This window comes from Sciurus vulgaris (assembly GCF_902686455.1).
Source record: "Sciurus vulgaris genome assembly, chromosome: 8".
Classification (NCBI taxonomy): Eukaryota; Metazoa; Chordata; class Mammalia; order Rodentia; family Sciuridae; genus Sciurus; species Sciurus vulgaris.
Window position 1 is genome coordinate 50,640,516 of NC_136468.1, and position 15,131 is coordinate 50,655,646.

The window sequence follows — 15,131 nt, forward strand, 5'->3', positions numbered from 1 at the left end:
ACAAGCCCCATAAGGTGAGGAACCAGATCCTACCATTCACTAGTGCTAAATGTAAGCCACCAGGTAGCGCCCTGCAGATGTTTAGTTCAAGAAATCACAAAATCATTTCTGCAGTCATTACGTGTGTAAATGACACAGGAAAATGGTACCAGCACACAGTGTTTATCATCCTTCAGTCCCCACCCCCAGTTGTTGCCTTGGTTCCTTGTGTTTAAATTTCATGCCTGGATGCCTGTGACTGTAGGCTCACTACAGATGGAAACCTGACTAAATGACCTCTTTAGAGGGAAATGTGCCAACAGGGCAGATAACTTAACTGCCTTTAGTTTGGCCCTTAACTAAGCTTCAGGCTTATATAATAACAAAGGTAGTTGTATATTTTAGTTTATAATGTTGTTTCAGAATTTTGTGCCTAGAAGAAATTCAATATAGACAACAATATAACAACATCTAAAACTTTTACATTATTAATATTCAAATATTTCAGTAGCATTCAGTTTTGTTGGGAGTAACAGGGAATGGATGTAGATTCTTATGGTCATACCACACATCAGCAGCGTCCATAAGAGAGGTGTACTGTGCGAGTGTAGAGCAGGGAGCTGATCCTTCTCTCAGAATGTCCTTGAAGGCTTTCATGAAAAACATCACTAAGCCCTGCTTCTATTTTTACCGTATTTGTGGATCTTCTGTAATACTGAGTATCTACAATGCTGATTTAAAAGTACTTTAGATACCACCCTGATCACTTCTTAGTCCATTTATCAAAGCCCCATTTATCAAAGCCCCAACAGAGCTTCAAGGATAAAAACTTACCTGCCACAGATTTCTAGAAAGCAGCTTCTTTGAATTGTTTATAAATGGAAAGGTAGTGTTTCTTTGAATTAGTTCTGAGGTTAAAACCAAGTTTTACCCAAACGTGGAGGGTTACTTTTCCTTTCAAGTTCTTTTTGCATGCAGCAGCCACACTGCCCTGAACACGCACGCAGCATGGGCCCGAGTCTAGGTGAGAAACCTTCCGCTGGTTTCTACGTTCACGCATGTGCCTCTCTTGATGGCGGATGTACCTAGAAATACTCGGTAAAGGCCTTGGTAATAGTGTGGTTCTTCCTAGAAACTGAGACTGCTTAAAGACAAGTATTGTGGCTCATTAAAGGCAAATGAATTTACAGATTCTGTAATTATCTATTTAATTGACAAAACCGTATTCCTTATCAAAGATCCTTCACCTCTGCTCATAGAAGTTATGTGAAATGAATTTTAGAATTTTAAAGATATCTAAAATGAGGGCTGGGGTTGTGGTTCAGTGACAGAGCACTTGTCGCGTGAGGCACTGCACTCACCATACTCAGCACCACATAAAAATAAATAAATAAAAAACAAAAGTATTTTGTTCATCTACAACCAAAAAAAAATCTTTTTAAAGATATTTAAAATGTGTTAAGTACAAAAAAGCATTTTATAAAATACAGAAGGGAAAAAATAAAGACCCAGACACATAGCAGACTTATTTTTTTTTTTTTTTTTTTTTTTTTAGCAACTCGGAAATCAGATTGTTAACTCCAGGGTGTTATCATGATATCCATCCAATTGTACTATGTTCAAACCTGAAAAATTCTTATGCCTTGTGATTTTTTTTCTCCTTTTGTTTTTTTTGTTTTGTTTTGTTTTTTGCTAGCAATGTGTTATAAAATGGCAGATGATTAGTAATCAGACTCTTAACCTGTATTTTCATTGTCCTGTTTCCACAGTTATAGTCCTCTGTGCTTTTTTTTTTTTCTGTTTTATAAACAAAAGGCAGCCTTTTATACTGTCTGTATAAAAGGGTGAAGGGTGAGTTTGAGGAAGAATCTGACTTGAGGAACTGGTTAGAGGGTGATTTCCTTTGCAGAGATAGAATACAAAAGGAGAACAAGTTGGGGAGGAAGGACGATGCTGTGGTCTCCAGGAGGCATATTCTGGAAGGGGAGCAGAAACTTGCCCATGCACACAGTCCCAGCTCTGGCCCTGTGCTATGGGTAGGCAGACCTTCCCTACCCTCCACCCAGAACACCACCACTTGCATGTCCTTGACCCTGGCCCCCCAGGTTGTGGCTATCTTTGTGAAATCCTTGGCGATACCACAGTCCTACAAAACATCTTCTTTTGTTCTTGTCACCTTTTGGTAAACCTGCATTGCTGTGGAAATGTTGATGGGGCTGGGGCTGGATAGCAAACATTTTCATTGTAATTAGGCTAAAGACCAAAAAAAAAAAAAAGAACTGAGGTCATACCAAGAGTATGCACCTGAGGAGTCAGATAAGCCCTACTTCAACTCCTGGTTCTGCCTTTTACCAGCTTATTGGTCCTTGACTTCTGTGAGTTACCTCTTCCTTGTCTGTAAAAATAGTCATCAATACTTACCTCACAGCACTAAACCAAAGTATAAAGTAATAGGTGGTGAGTCCAGCACAGTACTTTACATCTGTGACTGACAAATTTTTTTCTTTCCCTCTTTCCCTAGCCTACTCTTTTACCCACACATAAGAATAAAATGAAAAAATTTCAGAGACGAGATCACAAAATCGTCCATGAACCCATTCTGATGTTTAATCACGCTTGTCGGAAAATACTTCCTTCTGTCTAACTGGAATTCCTAAGGCTGCAGCCTAAGCCCTTCTCTTGGTTGAGTCCTTCTCCTTTTCTGTTTGCAGCTTTAATCTTGCTAAATGAACAGCCGGAAACATCCTAATCTTCAGAAAGATATTTTCTTTATTTCTTGCCTTTCATACCTGAAAGCACAAAATCTAGTAGGAACCCCAGAATTCTCGGTGCTTTGAATTTATTTCTGGTAACCCAGGTTAGCCAGAAACTGCACAGCTGGTTTTCTTTTCCTGCAGGCATCTCTGTGAACCTTTTAGATGGAGGTGTCATAGAGAAATAGGATGGGAGTGTATGCTGTGGAAGGAATTCTATGTTGGGAGTTCTTTCCAGCTAAGGATCTCTAAATCCTTCCCATTTAAGGAATGCATTGCCCACAGAATTTTTAAAATATTGAAGAATGTGTGTTCCTAAACTTGGTTGCTTTTTTCCCCTGTGGTACAGGTCTACACTGCACTTTTTGTGTGTCTGTGCGAACCCAGGGCCTCATGCATGCTAAGCAAGTGTTCTACCACTGAGGTACATCCTGATCAGCCCTTTTTATTTTTGGTTTTGAGGCGATCTTGCTAGGTGTCTAAGGGCCTTGCTAGGTTGCTGAGGCTGGTCTCTAACTTGGCAGTCTTCCTGCTCCAGCCTCCCAAGTCCTGGGATTACAGATGTGCACTGTGCCCAGGCCTGAACTTTTAAACTGTTTTTAAACTATGCTTCCATTTCCCTCATCACTTGCACTAACCATATAACCTGTTCAAACTCATGTTGTAGATTTGCATACAGCCTGTGTAAAAATGAACCTAGTAACCAAGGAGAAATAAGATACAAACTTTAGAGGCATTTGACTGTTTTTCATAACAAAAAATTAATATTAAAGTTCTTTCACAAATCTGAGTAATGACATGACTTCCCAAAGCATATAGATTCCCTTAAGAGTTAAAACAACTTGAAGAGGAAATGATGAGCTATGCAGCCTGCCATATCCTGTGTTCAGAACAATTTTCATTTCTACTTATCTGTAAAGGTTGAAGGAATGTCTACAAATATTTGCTTGGTTTCTATGGTGAAGGCAGAGAGAGATCAAGTGGATGATTGTTTAGTGTCAAAATCAAAACTATGTTATACTGTACTTTTACAAAGAGAATGAGTTTGTTACTTGAAACATAATAGACATTTAGCCAAGTGGTAAGTATTTTAAGTTTCACCAGTTCAAGATGAAATTTAAACAATGCAGCCTGAAGGAAAACATGGTCTCTTCAGGCATTTTTAAACTTCATTTTACAAAAATAAAGTGGCCCTGGCACTTTGTTAAAAAGTCATCTGTTCACTAAAGATAGTGTTAGTGGATTCTCAGAATGCCTGGCATGTGTCTGGGGACACCATCATGGTCTATAAATTTAAACCTGTGTCCTGCCCTGGGTTCTCACTCCTAACCCTGGAACCCTCCATTCTCCTGTCTTCTGTTACTTGCACATTCATTGGGAGATGCATTTATTTTATGCTTATGTACAATGTTCTGCAAGGTGCTGGGTTTGAAACTGTACCTAAAAATGGTCTCTACCCTCAGAAACACGATCTTGGGTCTAGGTGGCTGTCAGGACACCACATAGGAGATATAGTGCGGTCAGTGCTGTGATCACTTGTATTTGGGGAGGACCAAGCAGGGCCAGGGTTCACAAGAATTAAGAATGGAGTCGCGAGGAAGACCAGAGAAGGCTCCCGGCATGGGAAAGGCCACAGCCTATGACAACCCACATATTCGAAGAACCTCTTAAGTCTCTGAGCAGACTGAGGAAAGCTTCCTGTAAAGAGGGGGGGGGAAGGTGATGAAGCCAGAGAGGGTGGGAGCCTAGTCATGAGGGCCCCTGGGGAAAGCTAGACTCCACATTGACCTGGAAAGCTCTGGAGAATGAATGAAGGATTTTGAGCAAGCAGAGTGGAAAGAGGCAGACTGGTAAGAAAAGACCCCGAGGAAGCTTCTGGAACCATCCAGGAAAGGACAGGTTCATTGATGGAGCTTTCATTGATGGAGATTAATAGGACACTGGACAGGGGATGGTTTTTCTCCGGGAATGCAGGAGAAGAGACAAGCTTCAGCTTCAGTGGGAAGACAATGCCTGCATTGTGGGCCTGAGGTTCCTCAGCAGACTACGCAGTGCTTCCAGGAATCGTTTGGAGTTTTAGGTCAGATACTCTGCAGAGTTCTGGGTACAGTACGGGTTTTTGTTTTTGTTTTGTTTGCTTCTTTGTTTATTGGTTTTGAGATAGGGTCTTTCTCTGTTGCCCAAGTTGACCTTGAACTCTCAATCCTCCTGCCTTAGCCTCCAAAGTAGCTGGGGATTCCAGGTGCAGACCACCACAGTCAAAATGGGTACAGCATGGATTTAAAGTGCACCCCTTTATGATGTGTTCCAGGGGTCATGTATCATATAAAAGTGACTGACTGAGGTGTTAGCTTTAGAGGAGGCAATTGTTTAAAGAAATCTGGGGTAGCACTGGGCCTGGACCTTAGTGTTCTAGTATTCTGCATTTATCACTGCATAGTCTTCCTGCCCCCATCTTCAGCCAATTCATTTGACTTGCTTCTTTCCTAGTTTATGTCCACACTCTCCAGTATTACCGGTGCCTCACATAGAGGGGACAGTCACATGATGAACCTAATTGAAACTCACTTTGGGGTAGATCTGTGTAGACATTAATAAAATGAGAAATACGAGCTCAGAAAGAATGGAGGAAACACCCATTTCAGCATTTTCCTGTGTAATCTGTTGTCCTCCGAGTCCTTGGATCCTCTGAGTCAAATAGGTTCATCCCCCTCCTCCACAAGTCCAGCTCTTTGTTAAAGGTACGTATTCAGTGGTACTAAATTATTTTTAAACAGCATTGTCCACATTATCTTCAGTCCAGGGAATTGCCTCTGTTCATCTTTAATATTGCCACTGGCAGTCTCCTGAGGTTCATTTCTCTATCCAGCCATCTAGTCATTACTGAGCACCTTCCACACATGGCCTTATGTATGCATTGTGGCCAGTGAATCATGACTACAGTGAGAAATAGGAAGCACTAAGTGCTATAGAAGTGAAATAAAAGCTCATAGGACAGCTGTCACCTCCAGCTGAGAAATCAGGAAGGACTTATTGGCAGAAGCAGTAAGTGCACAAGGCCTTGAAAGATGGATGGAATTTAGACCTGCAGAGTCTTAGGGAAAGAGTGTCCCCTGAACAGAACCACCAAGCGATGGCCAGGTGGTGGGAAGTCAGCACATCTGAACAGGAACCATGGCCTCATGTAAACCAGGGCAGCCCTGGTCTGAGGAAGGACAGCCTTCCCAAGGCTCTGATGGAGGCATCAGAGCAGAGATGAGGCCAGAGTTATTGGAACAGTACTCCGTGTCCCGAGAAGCTTATCTTTAAATCTTGACCATTTCTTGTCGTATGTCAAAACATTTCCTTCTGGCCCTTAGATTACCAGTGATTGAATTTGAGATGATTCCATTATGTTTTGTTGCCAGGTATTTCATTGTTAACTTTTATTGGTATCTAACTTTAATTTCCATATAACTGGCCTTATAATGAGAAGATTGCTTGACAGAATTCAAATTATGATTATTTCTAAGATTCTTAATTTAAATGTATAATTTTAAAGAACCGGATTTTTAAAATCATTTCCACTGTCCTTTATGAATATGGACTGTGAAATTATCACTAACTTTCATTTTTACTTTGCAAAACCATACTAGTTTTTGGTAGGGAAAAACCTACCTATTAGAGAGTTTTGTATTGGGATGAAGAAAAAAGATAGATTTGAAAACCTTCACTGTGACAAAATAAAAATTTTGAGGTATGTCAAGGATTACATCCATATTCCTCATAAACCATTACCTACACTGGCATTTGGGACATGCTGAAGTGGGCCCAGGAGAACTGTCACCACACCGGTCATATGATGCTACCAAACAGAAAGACAGCAAGGATATCCAAGGGTAGAGGTCTTGGGTTTCTCTGCACAGTATGTCTATTTTTAAGTCTTCGTTACCATTGCCACATCAATTATGTATGCCTAGAATGTTAACAGGCCCCCATGCAGATGTCCTCACTGATAGATGAGGAAACAAGCTTCCAGTTAGTCAGGGTTCTGACAGGAAATAGATGGCACACACAAAATAATGAAATTTGGGGAAGATTTGTTTGCTGAGACATGATTTATAAAAATGTGGGTTTAGGGAGACTCAGGATGGTGTCATACCTTGAATTCTTAATGGCAGCCAGGCTGTCACTATCCCCAAGCCCAAAGGGAAGAGAGGTGCAGTGGATCCTGGAATCCAGAGGGAAAGAATCAAGTAGATTGATCTGCTTGCTCCAGGTAGACACTGACTTTGCCATGGCAGTGAAGCCGGCTCTAGATGACGTCCTGGGAGGAAATCAAGGAGTTAAGGACCTGACCTCTCTTCTCCCTCTCCCTTCACTCATGCCAAGGCTTCCCATTGGCCATATCCAGTAAGAAAGGGGAGGCATATGGCAAACACAGGTCTGCCTGCAAGGCAGAGACATCCAGAGAAGCAAAAGGAAGACACCTGCACAGCGTTCACTCCCTACTTCGCTGCTGTCGTAGCCATCAGATAAGGATGAACCCCATAGCATGGACAGCCTTTCCCGGATCTTGGTGAAATTGTACGTGAATAACAGAGTTCAGTAGGATATGAAGTGAGAGCGGTTTATTCTGACATGTATTTTGAGTCAGAGTTGGCCTTGGCTCTACTTTATCTTGTATTGTTATTGAACTGGTTCAAAAAAAATTGTGAATAGAGATCAAAGCAGTTTAAACAGATACATTCACTTGTGTAAATATCCTTGAACTCCTTCCCCCCTTCCGCTCTCCCTCCTGTTGCCAAATCCATTCAGCACCTCCAGAGGCTGTTAATACATGTAATGATCGTAATAAACATCGTATTTGCTTTTGTTCCAGCTGGCTCCAACCTCCAAACTCTATCCATAGTTCCTATTGTTATCTTTGCTTACTAGACAACTGCATTGTGTCCCCTGGTAGCTACCTTTGTCACAGATTCCTGAATGTTGATCTTCATATATTGCACTCAGTTTCCCACAACATGTTTTTAAATTTAATTGACCATTACACTTGGTTTTGAAGAACCTTTAGAATTATTCAACATAGAGTTCTTTTAACAAAAAAATTGTGTTATTAACTGTCCTTACTTTGGTGCACTAAAACCTTGAAACATTTTTATCAGTTCTGTTCACTCTATTTTAAAAGTTTTAAGGAAAAATTAATAAATTTCTCTTTATGTGTGACAAAGTGGTTGCGAGTTACAGGGTCTTCCATAAAAGTTTTTAGGGGCACAAATATCATTACTAAGAAAAAAAGAATTTGTATTTTACTATCAGGAAAATGTTACACTTTGTTCTCAAACACTTAGAGCTAGATTTAGTTGTAGTGAATATTTTAAATCATACATAATTTTTTAAATTGTCATCATTTGAGATATTTAAAATTACAGTGACTTATTTTAAGAATTGGAGGACTCTGGAGATTGTAGAACAGCCACATGAATAAGAAGTTAAAACTAGGGAAGATCTCTTGATATATGATACTAATACATAAACCAGGGAACAACTCTAAGAAAATGCTATTCTTTTATATCTGTCGTAAACAATTGTAATTTATTTTAAATGCAGGCCCTCTGGGATTATTTTATTGGGAAATTAAATAGAAATGTAAGGCTTATACAGTTCAGAGGTTTTGTTTTTGCTTTTGGAATTTAAGCATGATCAAATGCACAGAGATTAAGCCAAAAAGTTGTCTCATTAGAAAAATATTGATATTTCAAAATGGTAGTGTGAATACAAACTTCATCTAATTCCTCTCACTTTGTTACAGTGAAATCACAGATTAAGCATCAGTCTTACTAATATGAATGAGTCTTTTTAATTTAAATTTTTTTTAATTTGTTCTTTTTAGTTATACGTAACAGTAGAATGTGTTTTGACATATCATAATATGTGGAGTATAAGTTCCCATTCTTATGGTTGTACATGATGTGGAGTTACACTGGTCATGTATTCATATATGTACATAGGAAAGTTATGTCCAACTCATTCTACTGTCTTTCCCACTCCCATCCTCCCCTTCCCCCACACTGCCCCCCATCCAATCTGGTGAACCTCCACTCCTCTTTCCCCCATGCCTATTATGAGTCAGCATTCGCTTGTCAGAAAAAACATTTGGCCTTTGGTTTTTTGGAACTGGCTTATTTCACTTAACATGATAGTCTCCAGTAACATTCATTTACTGGCAAATGCCATAATTTCATTCTTCTTTATGACTGAGTAATATTCCATTTGTATATGTACCACATTTTCTTTATCCATTCATCTGTTGAGGGGTACCTAGGTTGGTTCCATAACTTAGTTATTGTGAATTGAGTTGCTGTGATCATTGATGTGGTTGTGTCACTATAGTATGCTGATTTTAAGTCTTTGGGGTGTATGCCATGGGTCATAGCATATGAGTGGGATAAATGGGTCAAATGGTGGTTCCATTCCAAGTTTTCAGAAGAATTTCCATACTGCTTTCCAGAGTGTTTGCACCAATTTGCAGTCCCACCAGCAATGTATGAGTGTACATTTTTCCCCACGACCTCACCAACATTTATTGTTACTTTTATTCTTGATAATTGCCATTCTGACTGGAGTGCGATGAAATCTTAGTTTTAATTTGCATTTCTCTAATTGCTAGTGATGTTGAACATTTTTTTCATACATTTGTTGGACATTCATAACAAATGAGATTTTTAAATCTTAACCTTTATTAAAATCATTAAATGTAAATTGGGGAGTGAATATCATACCAGGGATTGAACTGAGGGGCACTTGACCACTGAGCCACATCCCCAGCCCTATTACTTAGTGCCTCACTTCTGCTCAGGCTGGCTTTGAACTCGTGATCCTCCAGCCTCAGCCCCCAAGCCACTGGGATTATAGGCATGTGCCAGCTAACTCATTCTTTTCACTGGCTCAATAATGTCCCCCTATTGGTCATTACTGTGGCACAAACATCTTTGGGAATATCTGTTTGTATGCTATATGTGAATATTCTTATAGCACAGATATTCACGAGTAGAACTCTAGGTCAGGAAGATGTGCACTACGAATTTTATAGATGCTGTCAGTTTGCTCTCTGAAAAGGTTGTGCCAATTTGCAGTTTAAAAGTTTTTTCAGGGCTAGGAATGTGACTCAGTGGTAGAGCACTCACCTAGCATGTACAAGACTCTGAGTTTAGTTCCCAACACCTAAATAAATAAATAAATAAATAAATAAATTCCTGCCATGGCCAACTATGAATATTGTCATTCTGTTTATTTCTGTAAATCAGGCCAAAAGTGATACCAATTCATTGTAATGGGTTTCTTTCCTTTGTTTTCTTTTTTTCTTTTTCCTTATCTTCCTTTCTTCCTTCCTTCCACAGGATTGAGTGCCTTTGATAATTTTCACTTCTTGTGAATTGCTTTTTTCACATACTCTATCTAAACTTTATCTTTTTTTCAATGGTGTTGCTTTATTCCTTACTGACTTGTACAAGTTCTTTATGTATTATGTATACTAATTCTTTGACTTTATATATGTTTTAGATGTTTTCACCCAGGTTGTCATTTACCATTTGCATTTTTTTTTTTTTTTTTTTTTTTTTTTTTACACTGTTCTTTGCTGAAGAGGAAGTAGGTCTGTGACTCTTTTCATCCAGGGTTTCTAGAATTCCCAATGTGCTAAAAAGGGCTACCATTTGCCACCAACCCTTGTTGGTTTTGGTTTGAGTTTGGGTTTGGGTTTGGTTTGGGTTTTATTTTGTTTGTGTTTTTTGTTTGTTTGTTTGTTTTGGTTCATTTTTCTAGATCTACTTCATACCTTTAGATGCTTATGAAATATTCTTACACATCATATAGAGTAGGGATCTAACTTACTTTCTTCCTATCAGAGGGCCATTTGTAACAAATTTTTCTCTCACTAATTTCAGACACCTTTAACATTAAACCCCGTAAATACATCAGTCTCTGGATTGTATGTTGTTTTCTAAAATCTGTTAGCACTTATTAATTTCAGAGAAAATCTTCCTCAACCATACTACTCCAACTATCTTGTCTTAGTATTGAGTTTTGTGTTTTGTTTTTAATGCTCTTCTTAAGCATTATTCTGCCAGAGGCGCCATTTTGTCAAAGTTAAATTCCTTCCTAAAATCATTGTCTTAATTTTTATGACTGGGATGACTATTATCTTTGTAATCTGACCTTTTCCCATTTTAATCATGTTCTCTCTCACCATTTACTTCATTTTTATTTTATATTCTTCTTCAGCAGCATATCATTTTCTTCTGTATGAATCTTAATTTTTAATGCCTCAATATTTTATATTTTTTTCTATTATGAATGGACTCATTTCCATTTTATTTTGTAGCTGAATTAAGTAGGACTTGTGTATTTATTCTGTATCTATCAAACTTCTCATTACTTTAATAATATTTTTATTATAATAAATTTTACTTACTAAAAATATAAGGCCAATGCATATAAGGCAGAAACCCTTAAAAATACACAGAGATACTGGGGAAAGGAAAATAAAATTCCTCCTTCAGAGTTTGACAAAGTATAGAATAATGTAAGTAAGGATTTGTATGAGGAAAACTTTTCTTATTAAAGAACTTTACACTTTGAAGAGAGTACTCCCTCATACCCCACAGAACAAAAAACCAGGTATGGACATCATCATAAAGAAAACAAAAATAAATTCTATGAAGTAGAAATTTTACAGGCTACACTATCTATCTGGTTGTGAGCAATAAAACTAGAAATTCACAATTAAAAAATAACCATAAATAACCTGACCATATGGAAATTTTTAAACACTTTCCTAAATAAGTGATTCTTCAAATATAATGTTCCCTTGGATTAAAGATAAATAACATTACTTAAAACATGAACAAAAATGGGAAATTTATTTTAAAATAACTATTCTGTTAGTAATCAGAGTTGAAAATAAATAAGAAAAGTTCCAAAGAAAAACAAAAGAAACTCGGAGGGAGAATTTAAAAGAATAAAAATAGAAATCAACAAATTATAAAATAAAACAATTATCTTCCCAAAATGGAAATAAAGCTCCACATGAGGGTTTTTTTTTTTAAATTAATAACACAGCTAGCCAAACTCCTGACAAATGTGACAGATATAAAGAAAACAAAAATACACATTAGGAAAGAAAAAAATCAGTATAACCAAGGAAAAAGATGAACTTAAAATAATTATAAAATAAATACTATGTTCAGATTTAAGCCAATACATTTTTAAATCTAGGTTAAGAATTTTCATAGGAAAATCCTTTATCATAATCAGGATTGATTCAAAAAGAGATTGAAACCTGAACACACTAATTACCTAGGAGGAATTCAAAAGATTGTTGGGCACAGTAAACAGAGACCCTGACAGTGGTACGGGTCAGTTTAACCCTTGTGTAACTAATTCTTATCTCATTTATACCGTTCGAGAATATAGAAAAGAATACAAAGTTTGCATACCCCTGATATCAAAACATGAAAAACTAACAAAAAAGAGAGCTATAGATCTGTCTTACTTATGAATGTAAGTCTCATAAATGTAAGTTAATATCCTAAATAAATGTTAATAAATAGAATTCTCAAGCTTCTTAAAAGAATAATACACAATGATTAGGAATGATTTATTCTAAGAAGGTATAGATGGTGCAATTTTAGGAAATCTAATTTTATAATTAATATGTCATTAAATAAAGGAAAGTGATCACATGGTCATTAGTAATAGACATTTTTAAAGCATTTGATAATCCATTTTACATTTTGAGTGATAACTAGATTTTTGAAAGAATAAAAGGGAACTTTTATACATGCTAGTATTCTTTTTGTTATTTTTGCTGTTTAAACATTGATTTGGTCATTATAATAGGAATCATATACTAAAGTATTAAAAATGAGGATATTCTGCCTTGCCAAAGTTTCTCAGGATGAGTAATCAATCAAATCAATTTCCTTAAAATACTTCAAATAATGCTATATTCAGATTACAATTTTCATCTCATATAATGTTAGATTTTATTCTGAATTGAGGTGAAAAGATAAATTTGTGTGCCTTCACAATATCTGTGTACGTCTGTCAACCACTCAAGTAGAACTTTATGGACCGTTTGCACCTGCGCTTCTGTGTACAGTGTGACAGAGAAATGAAGAAGTGTGTCTCCAGTTAGAAATATTAATAAAGCAGAAATAAACCATGGAACTAAAAACTAGAACACAGAGTTGGACACTCTTCTTAGAGAAAATAGTACCTTCTCTTTGGGAAATGACTAGTCCTTGAATTTAGCCCAGTCATCTTTCTAGGATGGATTGCCATAAACTAGTCCTTACTTTGATCTTTGTTAGGCTGTTGTTCCTGGGCATACTGTATTATGATAGGCATTTACAGACATACTATGTACAAAGCCAGGGCCATGCCCCTCAGCCATGAACAATTACCAGGAGTTATTTGCAGGTAGCAGTGAGTTCAGGAGGGTGATGGCATTCAAGCTGGGCATGTAGGATAAGTAGAATTTCCTAATGGGGAAGAGAATGAAGAAGAGTCGCCCAGGTTAGGAGAACAGCGTAAACAAAACCATGGAGGCAGGAGCTGTAGGATGTGTTTGTATTATCTAATGGTACTCAAATCTATCCAAGGGTAGTGAGGATTCCCTGAAGAACTTTAAAGAAAAGAAAAAACAAGGGGCCCGCCCATGGAGAGCCAATTCAGTAGAGACATAAAAAGGTCCAGATACCTAAGTTTTTCTAAAAAGATTCTATGATTCTGGTCATAGTTAAGGTTGAAAGCCAAGGATGTAATGCAGTGTGTGACTAGGGCACAAGGGATGTGGAAGTCCTGTAGGAGATGATGCTCAGAAGATATATTGGTGTCAAATGATAACTGGAGTAACATTGTTCTGGTATTGCCAGTTTGTATTTTGAGTTTTATTTCTGTTACATCACCCCTTCGTTAGCTGTCAACTAAATAATCCCTAAGCAAAACTTGACCCATGAGTGAATTAAAAGCAAAACATGTTAAGAGATGAATGTCAATTTACCAATGTAATCAACCCAAAACTTAAAACAACAAGCATTTTATTATTGCTCATCGTTTTGTCAGTTGACTGGACTCAGCTGTTCTGTGTGACATTGCCTGGGGCTGGAGACATCTGGGGGTTTGGTTGATCTTGAGTATCTAAGATGTGTCACACACACGACTTTTAGCTGATAACTCAGCTAGAAATGTGGACCAGAGTCTTCTTGGGCTTCTCATAGCATACTATTTGAATCTCAAGAGGAAGCATCTTGGGAGCAAGCAAGCATTTGAAAGGGCCCAGGCTACAAGACTTCTCATGACCAAGCATTAATAGTCTCAGATGTTATTTCCACTGTATTCTGTAGGTCAAACAAATCACAAAGTCCAACTCAGATTCAACCGAAAGGTGAATGAATTCCATCCCTTAATGGGAGAAGCAGCACATATATAAAAGTAGACAAGGAAATTGATGGGAGCCATTTTTAAAAACTCTCTACTTCAATCTTAATGCACCAAATAACATACTATCAAAACACATAAAGCTGAATGTCAGTAATAATACAATTAGACAAATCAATAAATATAAGGGGATCTGATTAATATAAAATGTTTATATAATAAATATATGTGTCCAGTTCTTATTTGACAATAATATATCCTCATTTCAGGTCTCCATAGAATATCTGCCTCTCTCCCCAAAATAGGAGGCACTGATCCCTGTACACACATAAATCTGAAGCCCTAACATGTTTTCCTCAGCTCTCAACCCGACAGAAATAATTACAGCTTTGTTTGTTTCATCTACTTTATAGTGTTCCACACTAAATGGGTTCTCCATTTTGGGGAATCTATTGCTATGGCTGACCTTTCTTGTACATGGTATGAATATTTGGGTTATATCTTCTAAGTTCTTTCCCATTTTTTTGTTTGTTTTCTGAAAAAAGCAGCATGCAAGGGGGTTTTGTTTTGATTTCCCACAATGTCATGATAAGAGCAGTTTTGACTCACCCTGGATGCTCTGTAGACTTCAGGGTCACCGTCCAGCAGCCACTGGAATCTTCCGATTTTCCAGCCCTGACTTGCGAATTGAGTTGGAGTTATTCTCATCACCTGTTTTTTGTGTATTCTTTTTAAAGTCCCGTAAGAAAAAAAAAATAGTTTTAAGATAAGAGGGTTTTGTATGTTTGCTTTGTTTTGTTTTGGTCTTTGCCTCGCTTTCTGAAGCTTGTTATTTCACCATTCTGTTAAGATAGCATTTGAGATGGGAACCTAGGTTGTGGGGATGATGTAATTTCCTGGCCTGTGACTGATGAGTCCTCTTTACTTATACATTTATCAGTGTCCTCATATGCTTTATAGGAGTTCTTTCTGAACTGG

At 37.5% G+C, this 15,131-nt stretch overlaps 1 protein-coding gene across 3 annotated transcripts in view; it reads left to right on the forward strand.

Moving 5' to 3' along the window:
• The window catches only part of CDK6 (cyclin dependent kinase 6), a 215,115-nt gene that overhangs the window by 140,785 nt on the left and 59,199 nt on the right, over positions 1 to 15,131 (forward strand). The gene's annotated exons all lie outside the window — the stretch shown is intronic.